This window comes from Adiantum capillus-veneris, chromosome 18 (assembly GCF_014529385.1).
Source record: "Adiantum capillus-veneris isolate H3 chromosome 18, ASM1452938v2, whole genome shotgun sequence".
NCBI classification, from domain to species: Eukaryota; Viridiplantae; Streptophyta; class Polypodiopsida; order Polypodiales; family Pteridaceae; genus Adiantum; species Adiantum capillus-veneris.
Genome location: NC_140948.1, coordinates 76,147,768 through 76,164,855, shown reverse-complemented (window position 1 = coordinate 76,164,855; position 17,088 = coordinate 76,147,768). Strand labels below are relative to the sequence as shown.

The 17,088-nt window shown below is 43.2% G+C and overlaps 1 protein-coding gene across 2 annotated transcripts in view; it reads left to right on the top strand.

Moving 5' to 3' along the window:
- Window positions 1-10,681: 10,681 nt before the first annotated feature.
- The window catches only part of LOC147435910 (transcription factor GTE9-like), a 92,447-nt gene continuing 86,040 nt past the window's right edge, over window positions 10,682-17,088 (top strand). For both annotated transcript variants that reach the window (XM_086488819.1, XM_086488818.1), the window contains exon 1: window positions 10,682-10,791. The gene's annotated coding sequence lies outside the window, so the exon portion shown is untranslated. The remainder of the gene's footprint in view (window positions 10,792-17,088) is intronic.

The following is a 17,088-nucleotide window of genomic DNA, read 5'->3' as shown; positions in this document are numbered from 1 at the left end:
ACCTCTAGCCTGCTCATTTTCAGCCCTTTCCTCATCAAGTACATCATGTACATCTGCATCAGTAATAGGCTGTTCTAAAACATTTTCAGAAACCCCCATAGGCTGTACATTTGCCTCATTGGAACTTACATTCGTATTTCCACCACTGAAAAGAGGCAACAAAGTGTCATAAATGTCCTGTGAGCTTACATTACTGTCTCTAGTACATGACAGCAAGGGTTGAACAGAATCTTCCACAAACACTACATCCCGTGAAACCAAAATACGTTTTGTTTGCGGATGATACAACCTGTAACCTTTGCTTTCAGCACTATAACCAACAAAAATACATTTGACAGCCTTATCATCCAATTTTCTGCGCTGCACTTGTGGCACCAAAGCATATGCCAAACAGCCAAAAACACGCATGTGCTCAATAGAAGGTTTTCTATCATGCCATGCTTCATATGGAGTAATAGACTGCAAAGCTTTCGTAGGACACCTGTTAAGTACATAAGTGGCACACATGATGGCCTCAAGCCAAAAAGAATGCGGCAAAGCTTGACTTTTGACCATACATCGTGCCATTTCCGTTAGTGACCTGTTTTTCCTCTCAGCAACACCATTTTGCTGAGGTGTATAAGGCACTGTACATTGGTGTTTTATCCCACGACTAGCCAGAAATGCATTAAATTCATGAGACATATACTCCCCCCCTCGATCGGAACGGAGGGTGCCCATAGTACATTTTGAGACATTTTCAGCCATAGCCAAAAATTGTTTGAAGCACATAAAAACTTCGGACTTCGCTTTAAGCGGAAATACCCACGCATGCCTGGAGTAATCATCAATGAAAGTCACGAAGTACAGGTAATTGCCCAAGGACGGAGTTTGCATGGGCCCACAAACGTCACTATGCACAAGCTGCAACCTGCATGTGGCCCTAACTGAACCATCCTTTGGAAACTTAGAACGCTGCATTTTACCCAGAATACAGCCTTCACAAACATGTCTGATAGGTGCTTCAAGAGGCGGCAAAGCAGCAACCATATCAGATTTCTGCAAACGCAGCAAACTGGCAAAATTCAGATGACCAAAACGTGCATGCCAAAGTTTTGCATCTGAAATAGCCCTTGAATCTGCAACAGCATTTGCAAAATTTTGTCCACACTTGTCATACAAAGTGAGCTTATACAGCCCACGGCACAAAAGCCCAGATGCAACAATTTCATCACCAAAACTGAGATCATGAACTGTACATCTGTCATCCACAAATTTGACTACAAGTCCAAGTCTAGCAAGTGCGGATACAGACAAGAGATTCTTCTTGATCCCAGGTACATAAAGTGCATCAACAAGTGTGAAGGAACTGCCATTAGCAGCAGTGAGCACAATCTTTCCAACTCCCTGAACTGGATAAGAGGCGTTGTTGGCACAAGTGACTGAATTCCCATGAGGGACAGACTCGAGAGAGGTAAACAATTCACGATGTGAGGTAATGTGCTTTGTAGCACCACTGTCGAAATACCACACATGTGAATCTGCAGCAACTGACAAGCATGCATCATGGACAGCAGGATTGTAAGTGCACTCTGCGCTAAAAGCCCATTCCGCATCAACATCAACATCACAATCTCCTTTCACAGAAGACTCAACAATGGCTGCATTTGTAGTGGAACCAGCATTTGCAGTGGAACCACCCTCTTTCTTTTTAGCCTCTTTGGCCTTCAACTTAGGACACGACTTGATCAAGTGATCATTGGCTTTACAATAATGGCAACGCATCTTCTTTTTGCCCTTATCACCAGAATTGCCAGACGAAGTGCTGCCAACAGAAGTATTAGGAACAGAATTTTTGCCACTCGCAGCAGAACCATAAGAAGTGGCTGCATTACTGTTACCACCCTTTCTTTGAGAAGCAATAAAAGCCTGTTCAACTGCACGCTGCCTAGTCCTGTTTTTTCTAGAAAGTGACTCTTGCAACAGCAATGTGCATAATGCATCAAACTTGACAACTTCAGGATTTCCTTGGGTCATCAGTCTCCAAGTACTAGCAAAAGTCTGGTAGGAATCTGGTAAGGCATCAAGAACAGTCTGCACAAGGGAACTGTCAGAAATGACTTCACCTGCAGAAATGAGTTGCTCATTGATATCCTTGACACTAGCAAGGAAAGTGTCCATATCATCTTCCTCATGCATAATCTTCGACTCTAGCTCTTTACGCAGCAAAGCAATTTTAGCCTCATTGCGGCTTGCATAAAGACCTGCTAGAATATCCCAAGCCTGTTTTGCAGATTTTTCTGAACGGATGTGAGGAATAATGGTGCGCTTCACAGACAACGCAATCAATGCATGAGCCTGCGCATCCTTAACATCCCAACGAGCTTGTTTTGCTGTAGGCAAAACAACTCTAACAGCTGCAATCCTTGCATCAAGACCTGCAACATCCTCAATATCGCCTACATCTTCAGAACCAGGACGTACATCAATGCCCTGCACAATGTTCCAGACACCTTTTGACACAAGAACGTGTTGCATCATATAAGCCCACATAGGGTAGTTGTCCCCATCCAACCTGTCCTCAGCAGCAAACATCTTGAACACATCTGTGTTGTTGTTGTCAGCCATGGTAAATGCTGCACCTGATGTGAAAACTGCCCGAAAATAGGAGAAATGGAGCGGGAACAACTTGTGCTATATAGCACAAACCGTAGAAGACTATAAGGCACCTGTTATGCAGAAAACGGCACTGACAGAAAATCTGCACAAAATGACGAAATAACCTGTGCAGTACTGCCCGTAGTGGAAACGGAGGCCGAAATGAGCCCAAATCAAAATTCTGAGCAGACCAAGCTCTTCGAGCTTCCCAAAATATTTGTCGACCTGCGAACGCTTGCCAAAGCTCACTGAAATCGGAGAAAGTGAGCAGGCGTGTGCTGGAGCAGCTGGCGACTAAGCCCGGGAGGACGTGACCTGCTCTGATACCAATTGTTGGAATTAGGGTTGCAGAGAAACACAAACAGCTGGGAGAAGACGAAGGAAGCTCAAGGCACACAATAGAGAGTGTATTCCTTAGTGTGCAATGGAAAGATAGATAGCCCTGGAGTGATGGGCGTATATACAATGCACGGGGGAAAAAAACTCCTAAAGAGGGAAAAAATGCCCCGGCGGTCCTAGTGTGTTCACACACATCACTACCACATGTATATGGTAACAGATTTCATAAATCACAAAAAGTACTTAAGGAGCTTCATGTCTGGGATTTCATCTCTTGGAATGCATTGATTGCAAATCATGCCCAACTTGGAGAGCCAAATAGCTTTGGGTGTTTTTCACCCAATGCGAAGCGAGGGTGTCTCTCCAAATGCAATTACATACAATCTGTCCTGTTTTCAATTGATGCGAAGCGAGGGTGTCTCTCTAGATGCATGTAGTCTCATGGAGTGCATTGATTGCGGGATATGCCCAAGCAAGGATGTCTCTCCAGATGCAATCACATACACTTGCATCTTGAAGCTGTGGACTGTTTTTGACAGATGCAAAGAGAGGGCATCTCTCTATATGCAATCACATATGCTCTCGACTGTTTTCAGTTGCTACGAAGCCAGATGCAATGTTGTCTCACGAAGTGCATTTCCAAGTGCTAGCAAGTGCGCTCTCCTCCCGCTTCAATGGAGACATTGCAGGAGGATTTTAAATTTCTCTTTCTCTTGGTTGACATAACCCTGTTTCAACTCTCTTTCTCTCTCTCTCTCTCTCTCTCTCTCTCTCTCTCTCTCTCTCTCTCTCTCTCTCTCTCTTACACACACACACACACACACATTCTGTGGTACTTTAGAGATCCTAGCTTATTATTAACTCCTAAAGCTTCACTTCAATAAAGTCCATGGGAATTGGCCCAACTTAAGGGACCTGTTGGGGTAGCGGTTTTTTCTGCCCGGGCTAATTATCACACACACACACACACACACACACTATTTCACTTACGTATTAAGCAATTCGAAGCTTACTCAAACTCTTGGGTTTTTACTAAAACCTACTGCCTATGGTCTCCACCATGGGGCATGGCCCTTGCAAAAGCATGAGTACTACATCGTGGTACTGCCTCGGGTTAACCCAACGGTGAAAGCACTTGGGTTGCCTCTTCATTACACCTTGCAGGTGGCCTCACCATCTTTGCTGGGGATCTCTCCACACATGGAAATCTGCACGCTATGCAGTTATGGCGACCTCCCTCCCTCCTCTATTTAAAAGGTGAGGGCGCAACTCTGCCCCTCACTTAGCTTTGTTTGTGCTCCGTTTTTTACATAAATAAGTACTTCGTTTCTGTCTCTCCACTGCACCAAAGAATGGAGCTCGCCACACAAGTAACACAGGTCTGTTACTTTTACTCATGGTCTTTTTCACACCTAATTTTTAGGGCAATATTTCTGTACTGCGTTAGAAGGCATGACACCTTGAGTAGTTTTTTCACTGTATAATAAGGAACAAATGGTTTTTTTTTTTTTGTAAGGCCTTAATCCCAATATTGGGATTCTCATTGCTATCTGTGTCGTGTTATTTGTGTTGAGGATTCCACACTGGTGTTTCTTTTTTGGTATGGCTTACTACCTGTGGTTGCTTTTAAACTCTAGTTTTTTTCAAATAAGAGGAAAACCTACCTACTAGCTACTGTTCGGTGACTGATCACTGGTTTGGTTACGGCTCTACCCTAGTAAGTGGTTCGAACAAAACAGTTTTTCTGGTGCTCACTAATTTGATTGCAGGTTGGCATGCTATAGTGTGCCTTTTTGCATGGGTTATTATTCTATGACTTAATAAAACTTATGTTTTGGATATTGATGGGAGCTTGAAATATGGTGGTGTTGTTCCACCCTCTGCACACTGATAGTGAATATTTGTCGTGGATAAATGGGCCAGGTGGCATGCTACAAAGGATGGTACTTTACATTTTCTGCATACTCACTAGGGGTTTCTATTTCCTTTAGTGATTGTTATTTGTTCTGGTCTACTGCCTCCCACTACTTAGGTTGATTTTGTGAGCATAAGGGGTTCTTTTATCATTGTAGTGTGTTATGTAACATTATTATGGTATGGGAAGTTGCCATGACTGCATTCCATGAAGACTTTTGGGACTGTTCCCGAATTCTGGTTGAGTTACTACTTACATGGACATAATGGGTTTTTGTTTTTTTATGGTAAAAACAAGGCCTGGCCCTGCTGCATACGGGTGTTTGATGATTTCCTCTGGCCCTACTGTTTTCAGTTACTGGGTGAATGGCTAAAATCGTCGTGCTAAAGTACTGCAAGGATCTCCTCTTTCATTCACATAAGGATTTGGAAACTATGTAGCATAATTCTTCTTTTAGTTAGACTCATATTCTTACTTGATTCAGCAAGGGCATCTTGCCACCTGGGTAGACCATATTGATCTATAAGGTAAGTGACTTGCAAACCGGTGGATTTGGATAACATGGTGGGCCTAAACTTTACCCAACTTAAAACAAACATTGAACTAGCCTATGGTGGATTGGAACTATTATAGGATTTTTTTATACAAATGAAAAATTATTTCTAAAAACTTCATATGATGGTGCTTTCATTAATCTAGGAAGATTAACTGTGATAATAAAAGTGGGGGGTTTCAGACACTTGGATTAGAAGAGGTGATGGCCTTCTAATCAGAATGATATAAAATTCTTCTCAAAATTAAAAAACTTTGGGTTCTTTTTGAAAAACATTGGTCCACATGATTACTTTGGACTTAGCTTGAAAATGTTTAAAAAAAGTTTGTAAGATGGACATGGATAACAACTGGTATAATCCATTAATACTTGTAAAACACATCCAAGGCTAACATATCTGTTGTCTTGTTTGGATGGATGTAGGTAAGGACTCTATCTTATCTTGGAAGGCTTTTTTGACTTTGGCAAGCTGTCCTACAGTGGATTACACACTCACATACGATTCGGGAAGGTCATGTGCTATTTGTATACTGGAACGAGACCTCATTCTTACAAACAGTGTACAAAAATAATTCTAAGATTGAGTTGTTTTCGTACTTATCTTTTCATTTTTGTAAAGCCAACTATCTTTTGAATGTAAAAGTTCAATTATGTCTTATTATTTATGATAAAACAGCTACACATACACACACAGAGAAACTTTTTGAACAACTGTGTCATCTATGAGGTGTCAGCTCCTATATACTTTTTTTTTTTGCTGCAGTGCCTCTCTTGGTCGACATGTTGTGAGATGAGACCCCTCCGTTTCTCTCACTTCATCTTCAATGTGGAGGTCTATTCCATGCCATCATGGTTCAACACTTCTACATTAGATTCCGCACCATGCCTTCTTCATACTGCCATGCTTTGTGCTGCCAAAATATGCCCTTGGCATTAGAGAGAGAGAGAGAGAGAGAGAGAGAGAGAGAGAGAGAGAGAGAGAGAGAGAGAGAGAGAGAGAGAGAGAGAGAGAGAGAGAGAGAGAGAGAGAGAGAGAGAGAGAGAGAGAGAGAGAGAGAGAGAGAGAGAGGGCAACTACTGCCAGAAGCTCTCCGTCATTTGTGCTAACTATGAAAACAACTAATTAAGGTCATACAAACACAACTTAATTTAGAAAGGTTTTTTCACACTTCATGAATACCATGTGTGTCATGGTAAGAGCGAGCTAGGCAACCCTTTGAGTGGAACTCCCACCACCTCAATCTCCTCCAACTGCACTGCCATGCACAATCAACTTTGACCGGCACTTCCTCTCACATTACACTTTCCTCAAGCAATCAAGCCATGAGATATGATAGTGGCTGAAAATAGCTCGGGCATGCACGTGCACACACACACACACACACACACACACACACACACACACACACACACACACACACACACACACACACACACATATATCGATGGTAAGAGCGAACGAGTTACGTGACCGCCTATCGGCGGCTCACGTGACCTAGTAGTATAGAATAGATAGATACATTCAACTAATCGTCCAAAGGTGTGCGCAATGACGCTAGGGTAGAGGAGCCAGTAGGCGGAAGTCTAACTTGGGAGGTGGGTTAGACACATCAAATTTTTGAAAATTTTTTTGGGGAGACATTTGTTAGCTAGGCAAAGTGCTCCTGCACTTGTGGCATTGGAATGATGAAATTCTTGTAATGCCTCATGAGGTTTTGACCCAGCTTATTTTTTCCTGTGGAAAAAAAAAGGTATCCAATGAGGATACCAGAGCACCCCTAAAATGTGTCCACACAAGGTCGTTCCTTGGAGGTTCAACGTTCCAATAAGGGGGTGATTGCTCACCATAAGTAATCCTAACCCGAATCCATAGCAAGCCACTAGAAGCCCACCACGTGGTCGCTTTGGTGAGACCCATGAATGCGCTAGCTACTATCTCCAAGGGCGCAATCCTCTCATTCAAGGGCGTAGCCTGTAGTAGGCAGGTACATGCTCGTGGCTGTTTGAGCGACTCTGGAACTCGCAGTAGCCTACGGAAGCCGTCTCTACTCTACAATGGGCAGGGAACAATCCCTGTGGATTGCGACGATGGACGGGTATTAGCTCTGATGATTTGTCTCCACAAAGGGTTATTTCATTGTTAGTGAGATTACCTCATTTCAATGAAGTGGAGCACACTGTCTGAGTTAAAGTTGCTGCTTGCTGTCCATTGTGATTTCTACTTGCCATTAATGGTGTGGAGTAATTTGTCTGAGCTGGAATTGTTACTTGCTGTCCACCGCAATGGTTACTTGCCATCAATGGAGTTGAGTAACCTACCTGATTTGAAGTTACTTGCTGTCCATTGTGATTTCTACTTGCCATCAATGGTGTGGAGTATTCTGTTTGAGTTGGAGTTGTTGCTTGTTGTCCATCGCAATGGTTACTTGCCATCAATGGAGTTGAGTAACCTGCCTGATTTGAAGTTGTTGCTTGCTGTCCATGGTTCTCAAAGATATTTGAATTATCTTCTTCGTCTAAAAGCTGAGTGTAAGATATGCCATTGAGGTTGGAAATACCTTCTGAAAGCCCATTGTAGTTTAGAAGTTGCTCAGCCATTGTGTTAAGAGTTTCAATCGCATCATACTCAAGACCTGCATTTAACGGTGATTCGGGTACTTGTGACACATCTTCATCAGCTGCTGTCTCATCCACTAGGTTGATGTGGTTGCATGGCATGCCATCAAATTTTACTGCATGAGGATCCAATGGCCAAATGCCTGTGGCCTTAAAACCTACCTTGATGTTAGCCTCTGTAAATGAAGACTATATAGCCTTTGCCACAATTGTGGCCAATTCTATCTTGCTAGCTTGCCTTGAGTGTGTCCTTATGTGCCAAATGTCACGTTCGTTGCGAAAGTGAGTCTTTAATGACTTGAACACCGACACATCTAAGGGTTGAAGCTTGTGAGATGTATGTGCGGGAAGTGTTATAATGTCTATACATGATTCCTTTGCCTTGTTAACAACATCCAAGGAAACATGGCTTCCGTGACCATCTAAAATCAAGAGATGTCTACTCTCTTTGCCAACAGCTGCTGTGATAGCTTTGTCGAAGTGATCTAACCAAGCTTCAAAAAGCTCTCCTGTCATCCATGATTTTTTTTGTACAGCCATGGCTGCGCCTGATTCGCAATTTGCAATATAGTTGTCCTTAATCCGACTCCCCTTGAAGATATAGTATGATGGAATTGCTTTACCAGCCGCATTTACACAACACAAAACTGTCATCCACTCACGTGAATCGCATGTGATGCCATACACAAATTTCACTCCCTTTCATGCTAGCACCTTCATACCTTTGTCTCTTGAGCCTTGGAATCCTGTCTCATCTGCGTTCCATATATTGGAAGGTGGGTAGTTGTGATCTGCATATGCCTTTTGAAGATTGTCATGTAATGTTTTGACAATATCTGGTCTGTAACGCGTTGCGCGCGATTGATCTAAGCTCTCAGAAACACGGAATACAAGAGTGGGATGTCTCTTTCGGAAGCCGTCCCACCAACTCTTGCCTGGTATTCCATTGGAGAAAAGGGTATGTCGTTGTTGACAGATCTCTGCAACTTTAAGCTTTACATCTAGAACGGATACGCCATGCCCGGAGTTGCTCTTTTTGAAAATCCATTCTAATAAAGCAGATTCCTCTTCAATTATCATGACCGTTGGCGGGCCCTTTCTCTTCTTCAAAGTCCTCCCCTCCTCCCAATTAGCAATTGTTGTTTTGCTCATTCCAAATTGTAAAGAGCACTTTTGTAAGGAGAGTCCTGCCTCTCTAGCCTTAAGGGCCTTAGCCATATCTTCTTCTGTCCATTGTCTTTGTATTCAAGTCTTGGTTGTCTTTGGATCTGGTCGCGAGTGTCTGTGTCTTGAGTGGGAAGTGGAATTTGCTCCTCATTTGGTGAGACCCTTGGTTTAGGGAAGGTTGGTTTAGCCACTGACGCCAATGGTGGGCTTTTGGTTAAAGTTTTACTGGCTTTCTTTCTTCTGTCGATGACTTTAGACGGCACCTTCATGTGCTGGTTTGCTGCGGCTTTTTTTGATGTGTTGTTGACTCTTTCGTTCCTGCGTGGAGTTCTCTCTCTCCTTTTTGCCATGATTCTGTAGAAAAAACTCTATTAGAAAGGAGAGTGTCATGCAGCACATGAATGTATGAAAGATAATGTGAAAGCAACATACTTAAAAGTAATGTGTAAGCAACATACTTACTTTGCTGCCTCAGTTTTCTTTATCTTCAAGGAGATGAGAGTATTCTTTTATTGAAAACTTCCTCTTTGGTGGTGATAGAGGAATCTTGTCGGGGCTTGGAAAGCGCTTTTGTGAAGTACTTGCTCTTGAAGATTTGGGACTAACAAAGGGAGCTCTCCTTTTGGCCTCTTTGCATGCGAAAACTGGTATAACGTGGACTTTACCACAACAACGAACCCTACCACTGTTTTTATGTAGCAGAAGAGATGTACAAAGTAATCCTTCTAATTGGGGATGTCTTTCCAACAAGCAGGCCTTACACTCGCATGGTGCGATAGCTACCATCAGAATGTAGATACATGGACTAAATTAATAAGAGCTGTTGTAGTGTATTGTATTGTGTAGCAGAGAATCAAGATGTGTTGGGAAGGATGTTGAGATGAATGTTGTTGTGTTTGTGCAAGCGTTCTGAAGTGGAAGGTGCTGAGTTGTGCTATAGTGTTTTGTAGTGTGTAGCAGAGAATCAGAATCTCATTAGAAGGATGTTGGGTTGATTGTTGCTGTGTTCATGCAAGTGTTCTGTGGTGGAAGGTGGTGAGTTGTGTTGCTGTGTAGTAGAGGATTGACAGGGATTGGAGGGAAGTTGATCATGCGTTCAATTGGCATTTATATATAAATAGTGATAATCTCTGTTTGTGCGTAGTTGATTTCTCACTTTTTGCCAATACTGAGACGTGCTGTAAATGTTTGTTATGATGCTCAGGTAAGGTCATGAAGGAGGAAGATTTTGCAATGGTGGTAGTGGACAGAATATGCAGCTGCGATACGTGAAGTCACCGATGGAGGTGTAGCGGTGGGCTAGTTATGGCAAATATCATTATGTAACTCGGCAATGGTGTCACGTTTTCAAAACATATCTTTACTGGACCTTCATTTTAATTACTTTGGCGCTTAAATGGCTCTAAGTCGTGACTCTCTTTTGGGGTAAATGGCTGCTCTACCCTATAGCGTACACGGATTCACAATTTTTGAAATGTTTATAAGGTCTTGAAATGCTTCGCGAACGAACTCTTTGTATCTCTCCGCTTTCCTTCAACAGTGCAACGCCCCAATCTGATCCAAGGTAACTCGCTCGCGATCTCTTCCACACGCACACGAGCCCTCCTTTCTCTCTCTCACACACACACGATCTCAAGTCTCTCTCTCTCTCTCTCACACACACACACACACAGACACACACAAATCTCTCTCTTCCCCTCTGTATACACCACCCGTGACACACCCCACAACACACACCATCTTGCTTCTCTTTCTCTCACTCCAGACAGAGACACATGCGTGTATTTGCACTGACGTACACAAAACCCATCAAGGGAGAGTTAAAATCACGGATGAGAAATCTTGATTCATCGCAACAGCAGTGACATGAAAAAAACAAATGCTGGATTGTAGGCATGGCAAATACCTATAGCTGATAGTAAAAGCTTCACTGACTAGCATGATCCCATGTGAAAACTCCTCTCAAAATGGTCTGAAATAGAGGTTTGGGGGAATGAAATGTTTTTTATTTATCACCTCTCGGATGGAGTTGTGTGTGTGTTTCAGCATCTCTCGCCTCTCTGGACGAGCGTTATAGGGACTGAGGGTGCTTTTTGGCTGTATATGAGGTAGTGGCCTTGTTTGTGGCCATGTGTTTGCACTGGTGTGTACTTGCTTGCTGATCGATGGGGTGTATCTGCCACTGGCCGCTTGCCTCTTGCCTCTTGCTTGCCTCTTTTACCTAGTGGCTAGAGGGTGTACTTTTAAGCCATCGTGCAAGTTTTATGTCCATACCCTTTTTTAGATGGTTCAGCATGTTGTTGGGGCACATATGTATGTCCCATACCCATGCTCTGTATTGCTGATTGATGGTTTCATATAGCCATAGTGTGCACCAGAAGATGAAGGAATGGTGCAAGTGTGCAGCAGAAGATGAGAGAGAGAGAGAGAGAGAGAGAGAGAGAGAGAGAGACGGGCTACCTCTATACAAGTGTTATACTAGATACGCCGGTCACATGCGCATGGGCCTCGATATGCCACGTGGACATGTTATCACAACTTAGAGCCAATCCATAAGCAAGTTAAATAAGCTTAGGAAATTCCTTGCCGGCATCTTTGCGAGCTTGTTCATTGAACTTTATTTTTGGATTGATCCACTAGATCAGGTAGAATCCTTGCATAGCTCTCTTCGTATATATGAGTGTGCAAGGCACATTCGAGTGATTGGCGATGCTAGTTAGTAGTTTGCCTTGGGCTATGCTTGTTTGTGGTTACACATGATGGGCTTCAGCGGCTAGGGAGGGTGCCATCGAGGAGAAACAGCCATGGTGTGCCGGTGCAAGCAGGGTTGTCCACGTTCGACGTACGGGACGTTCCGTACGTTCTGTACCGACTCGTACGTTCCGTACACGAGTCGTCTGGTTTTTTTTGTTTTTTTGTTTTTTTGTTTTTTGTTTTGTTTTCTTTTTGTTTTTTTTTGTTTTTTTTTTTGCGGCTTTTGCGGGGCGATTTTTGGTGTGGGAATGTTTTGCATCTCGACTGCATTTGAACAAGAGCCCAATGGTTGCATTGGCTCAAACCACCATGACCTATGTGCGATGAGGCTTGGGTAGCAGATCTACTATGGCCGCCACCACTTTGGAGATCATGATTCTTCTTTCTTCGGACATTGCCGTTTCCAATGTCCATGGACAGATCTTTCATGTTCTAACTTTTAAGACTTAAGTTACAAGTATTTAGTACTAAGCAGTGTTAGAAAAAAGCGGGGGTCTAGTGTATTTTAACCGGTTGAAATTATAAAATCCCGGTTAGATTTTGAGCTTGCCTCTAAGAAAACCGGCAAATTTACACAAGTTTTAGTGTAATTACCGGCAAAAGCTTCAAATTTTGACCTGAAAACTCAAGTTTTCCCTTATTTTGATCGGTTAGGAAAAATGTTTGTTTCTAGCCCTGGTACTAAGTACTAAGGTCGATGTCATGACTGATATGATCTATCATGTGTAAGACGCATGATTTTTTTTTGCATCGTACGTTACGTCACCGTACGTCTAATTTTTTTTAGTTCAATTAGTATCGCACGTCTTCGTACGTGTACCCGTCGTACGTGACCGTACGTGTCAACTATGGGTGCAAGGCAAGGAGGAGGTAACAAGAGAGGGAGAGCAGAACGACACAGTATGAAGACACGCTATTGTATTGAATTATGAAAAGCTTTACATGATAATTATAGCAAACTTGCCATGCAAAAAGACTATTAAACTGAAGTTGTATTGCATGCCCTAAGAGGTAATTTCCACGGGCTTGACACGCTGAACTCGGACTTGAATACCCAACAACCGGCCCCCCCCAACCCCCCCCCACCAACCACTAACAATGGACTCGAGACAGACCATGGCAGAGTTCAATCACCTAAAACTATGAGTAGAAGTCCCCCCCTTTGATAACATAGGTGTGTGTGCACTTCCCCCAAACAACCATCAGTGTGAGACTACAAGAACTCATAACCAAACATATAAGGGCGGTCTTACCACTGGTGTGTGGCAGTGTCTATAACCCGTACAAAGATTTTGGCATGACAATCACTGACAATAGACAAGTTTAAAGAAGGCTTTGGCTAAAAAGTATATGCTTGTGTTGACAAACAGACCAAAACTTCTATGACACTGAATAGGTAAAAATAGTTGTGGAATCTTGTACCACAATCTCGAAGCAGATCTTCATGTGTTGTGCTTGAAGCAAACAGTTGGAAGAGTCTTCACTAGCTTCATTGCCAGTCATGTAATCAAAAGCATCTTGGTCCTCTAAGTGATCATCTTTAGTTGGTAGAAAATACTTTAGATTAATTTGCATACCGTATCTCCAACTTAGTCCCACAAACCCAAACGCCTCTTCTAAAATTTCTAACATCGTCGGCAATTCCTTTTGTGATAGCATTTTGAAATGCTTGCTTCCTTGATGTTTGCCAAATACTGCAAATTTTTGTTTGAGGTTGATTGGATAGGGTAGCATTTTGTTATGCATGGGAACCATCCTTCGCAATCTTTAGTAGCGCCATAAAAATCGTAAGGCAGCGTTTCCAATGATTGTAATATTCTTGGCTTTTATCGAATTTTATAGGCAGCTCTGCATGTAAACTTGCTAACCTTTCGATATGCTACCCCAGAAGCCCGTCGGACGGCGTTTTGAGATGCTCTATGCAAAATTCCCAATTGGCTGTTACAGATAGCGTTTTGAGAACCTGCGAAAATTGGTGGCGTTTTGAGATGTTACCTGTTGAGGTGTAAGGAGGAAGTAACGAGAGAGGGAGAGCAGAATGACACAGTATGAAGACACGCTATTGTATTGAATTATGAAAAGCTATGAAGTTGTATTACATGTCCTAAGAGGTAATTCCCACGGGCTTGATATGCTGAACCCGGGCTTGAATACCCATCAACACACCTGTCTAAATTTTGGACCATGATGTGTGCAAGCATGTGCAAAGCCAACTGAGACACTTGGGACGGAGTTTGTGTTAAGATGTAACGTGTAGCGGAAGTGAATGTTGAACTTTGCTTAAGATGAGTGCTCCGAACTGTGCTCAAGGGTTCCTTTTACTCACGAAAGGGAGAGCCTTCCGTTCCTTTAGTGAGAGAGTGCAATGATCACAAACAAAGTGAATGAGAGAGAGAGAGAGAGAGAGAGAGAGAGAGAGAGAGAGAGAGAGAGAGAGAGAGAGAGAGAGAGAGAGACACTTGGGACGGAGTTTGTGTTAAGCCAACGGAGACACTGAGACACTTGGGACGGAGTTTGTGTTAAGATGTAACGTGTAGCGGAAGTGAATGTTGAACTTTGCTTAAGATGAGTGCTCCGAACTGTGCTCAAGGGTTCCTTTTACTCACGAAAGGGAGAGCCTTCCGTTCCTTTAGTGAGAGAGTGCAATGATCACAAACAAAGTGAATGAGACAGAGAGAGAGAGAGAGAGAGAGAGAGAGAGAGAGAGAGAGAGAGAGAGAGAGAGAGAGAGAGAGAGAGAGAGAGAATACGACACCAAACAATTCTCAAACCCTCCTCCAAGGGCCCCCCTCTCTATGGCGAGAGAGGTCTATGCTATTGATTGCACAAATCTGGTACAATGGTCTAAATGCAATGGACTTGCCGACGATGTCAACGACAATGACGACGATGACAAGGGTTCCTTTTACTTACGGAAGGGAGAGCCTTTCGTTCCTTTAGTGAGAGAGTGCAATGATCACAAACAAACAAAGTGAATTGACACTGTGAATGAAGGTGGAGAGAGAGAGAGAGAGAGAGAGAGAGAGAGAGAGAGAGAGAGAGAGAGAGAAGAATACGTGTAAAGTGCAGCGGAATGAATGTTTGAACTTTGCTCAAGATGAGTGCTCCGAACTGTGCTCAAGGTTCCTTTTACTTAGGGAAGGGAGAGCCTTCCGTTCCTTTAGTGAGAGAGTGCAATGGACACAAACAAAGTGAATGGACACTGTGAATGGAAGTGCATGAGACTGAGAGATAGAGAAGAGAATATGATACCAGAGACGTGTGTAAAACCCTCCTCCGAAGGCCCCACTCTATGGCAAGAGCGGTCTACTTATGATTGCACAAATCTCTACAATGCTTGGACTTGCCGACGATGTCGACGACGACGAGACGGGCTGAAATCTGAAAATGCTAATGGTTGAAATCTGCAAATCTTCTATCTGCTGAATTTTGACTCTATGTCGTTGATGATGTTGATGACGATGAGGCGACGACGACGCGCTGAAAACGCGGATGCTGAAATCTACGTCTTTCGGGCTGAAACTGTAAACCTTGCGGAAACTGACCGTGCGGCGAGGAATTGCTGCGGGAAGGTGAGATCTGCGAGGTTCGGGACTTGGTCTGCGATGTCTAAGGGCTGAAAACTGAAAACGTGAGGTTTCTTGATGTTCTGTCGCGGTGAATTTGCAAAACACTGGGTGATGATGCAGATGCAAAAACGCTAGGGCTGAAAATCTGCTTTGCTGCAGTCGGTTGTCCTGCAAATGCAAAACGCTAGGTTGATCTGATATTCTGCTGTCGCCGGGGCTGATCTGCTGTGCACAAAACTCCAAGGCTGATCTGATGCAAAAATGCTAGGTCTTCTGTGAAGAAAATGCCAGAGTTGTCGCGGGTGTTGGTCTTGCTGAGAAGTTGCCTGTTGAGCAAGGTGCTCCTGTTGCCTCTTCTGTCAGAAAGTGCTAACTCCGGTTTGCTTATATATTAACTTAGTAAAATTTCCCTACCTACTTTCCAACAAAAGTTACTTAAAAATAATAAGTGAAAAATGTCAAAAATAGAGAAAATAGGTCAAGTACACTGGAAAATTCCCCAGGATTCTGATGGAATGCTTATGTCATGTTGTTTGCAACCAGAGGATATGCATTTGCACTAAGTGTCTGGACATGCACGGTCTGCGAACAGACTCACAAAAGTGCCAGATCACTTCCTATTCTAGACTGACTTGATTGAACTGAATCGTGATCATGCTGTAGCTTGTCTACGGACACATAGGGTTGGATGTGTCACGTGACATCCCCTCCTTTTCAAAGTGAGGTACTGGTACCGAACTGTATAGCGTCGAGAGAGATCACCAATAGCATCCGGAATCCTGGAAGGGACTCTTCGCCGGCCCACTCTGATGTGTGGGTCGTGCGGTACTTGAACTTCATAAAGGTCTGCAACGCTTGTTTCTTTGGGCCGCGTCGAAAGCGACAAAAGTCTTATGTGGCTCCTTCGATGCTTCAACTTCGTTGAGAGTCATGCTTCTTCCTTCTTCAAGAATCTCCATGGCTGAAAATTCTTGAAACCACTTCCAACACAAAAACATGAACATACCTATTCCATGTAAGGTGAGTGGAAAAAATCTTGTCGTCCTAATCGACTATGCATGCAATGTAGATGAACAAAGAGACGGAGTGCCAAACCGTTCATTACACACATGCAAACAAAGAGATCGAATCTTGTCATTTTGATCTAAAGCAATCAACTGTGGCAATTCACAACGGAAATGCTCATGCGTGGTGCTCATACTTTCATGTGCTCTTTCTACAATTGTGTCGTGCCAAGGAAGAGACATGGAATGTGACTTCCGTGAATGCATACGTTTCAGCTTTTCATGAAAAATCCGTATACATCTGTGCTCATTCATGAGTAAAACGTGCTCAACGTACAATATGTCATACCTAGGAAAAGAGATCTGTAAGGTGCAGCAGAATGAATGTTTGCGCTTTGCTCAAGATGAGTGCTCCAAACTGTGCTCAAGGTTCCTTTTGTTCTTATGGAAGGGAGAGCCTTACGTTCTTAATGAGAGAGTGCTATGATCACAAACAAAGTGAATGGACACGGTGCGTGCAAGTGTATGAGACTG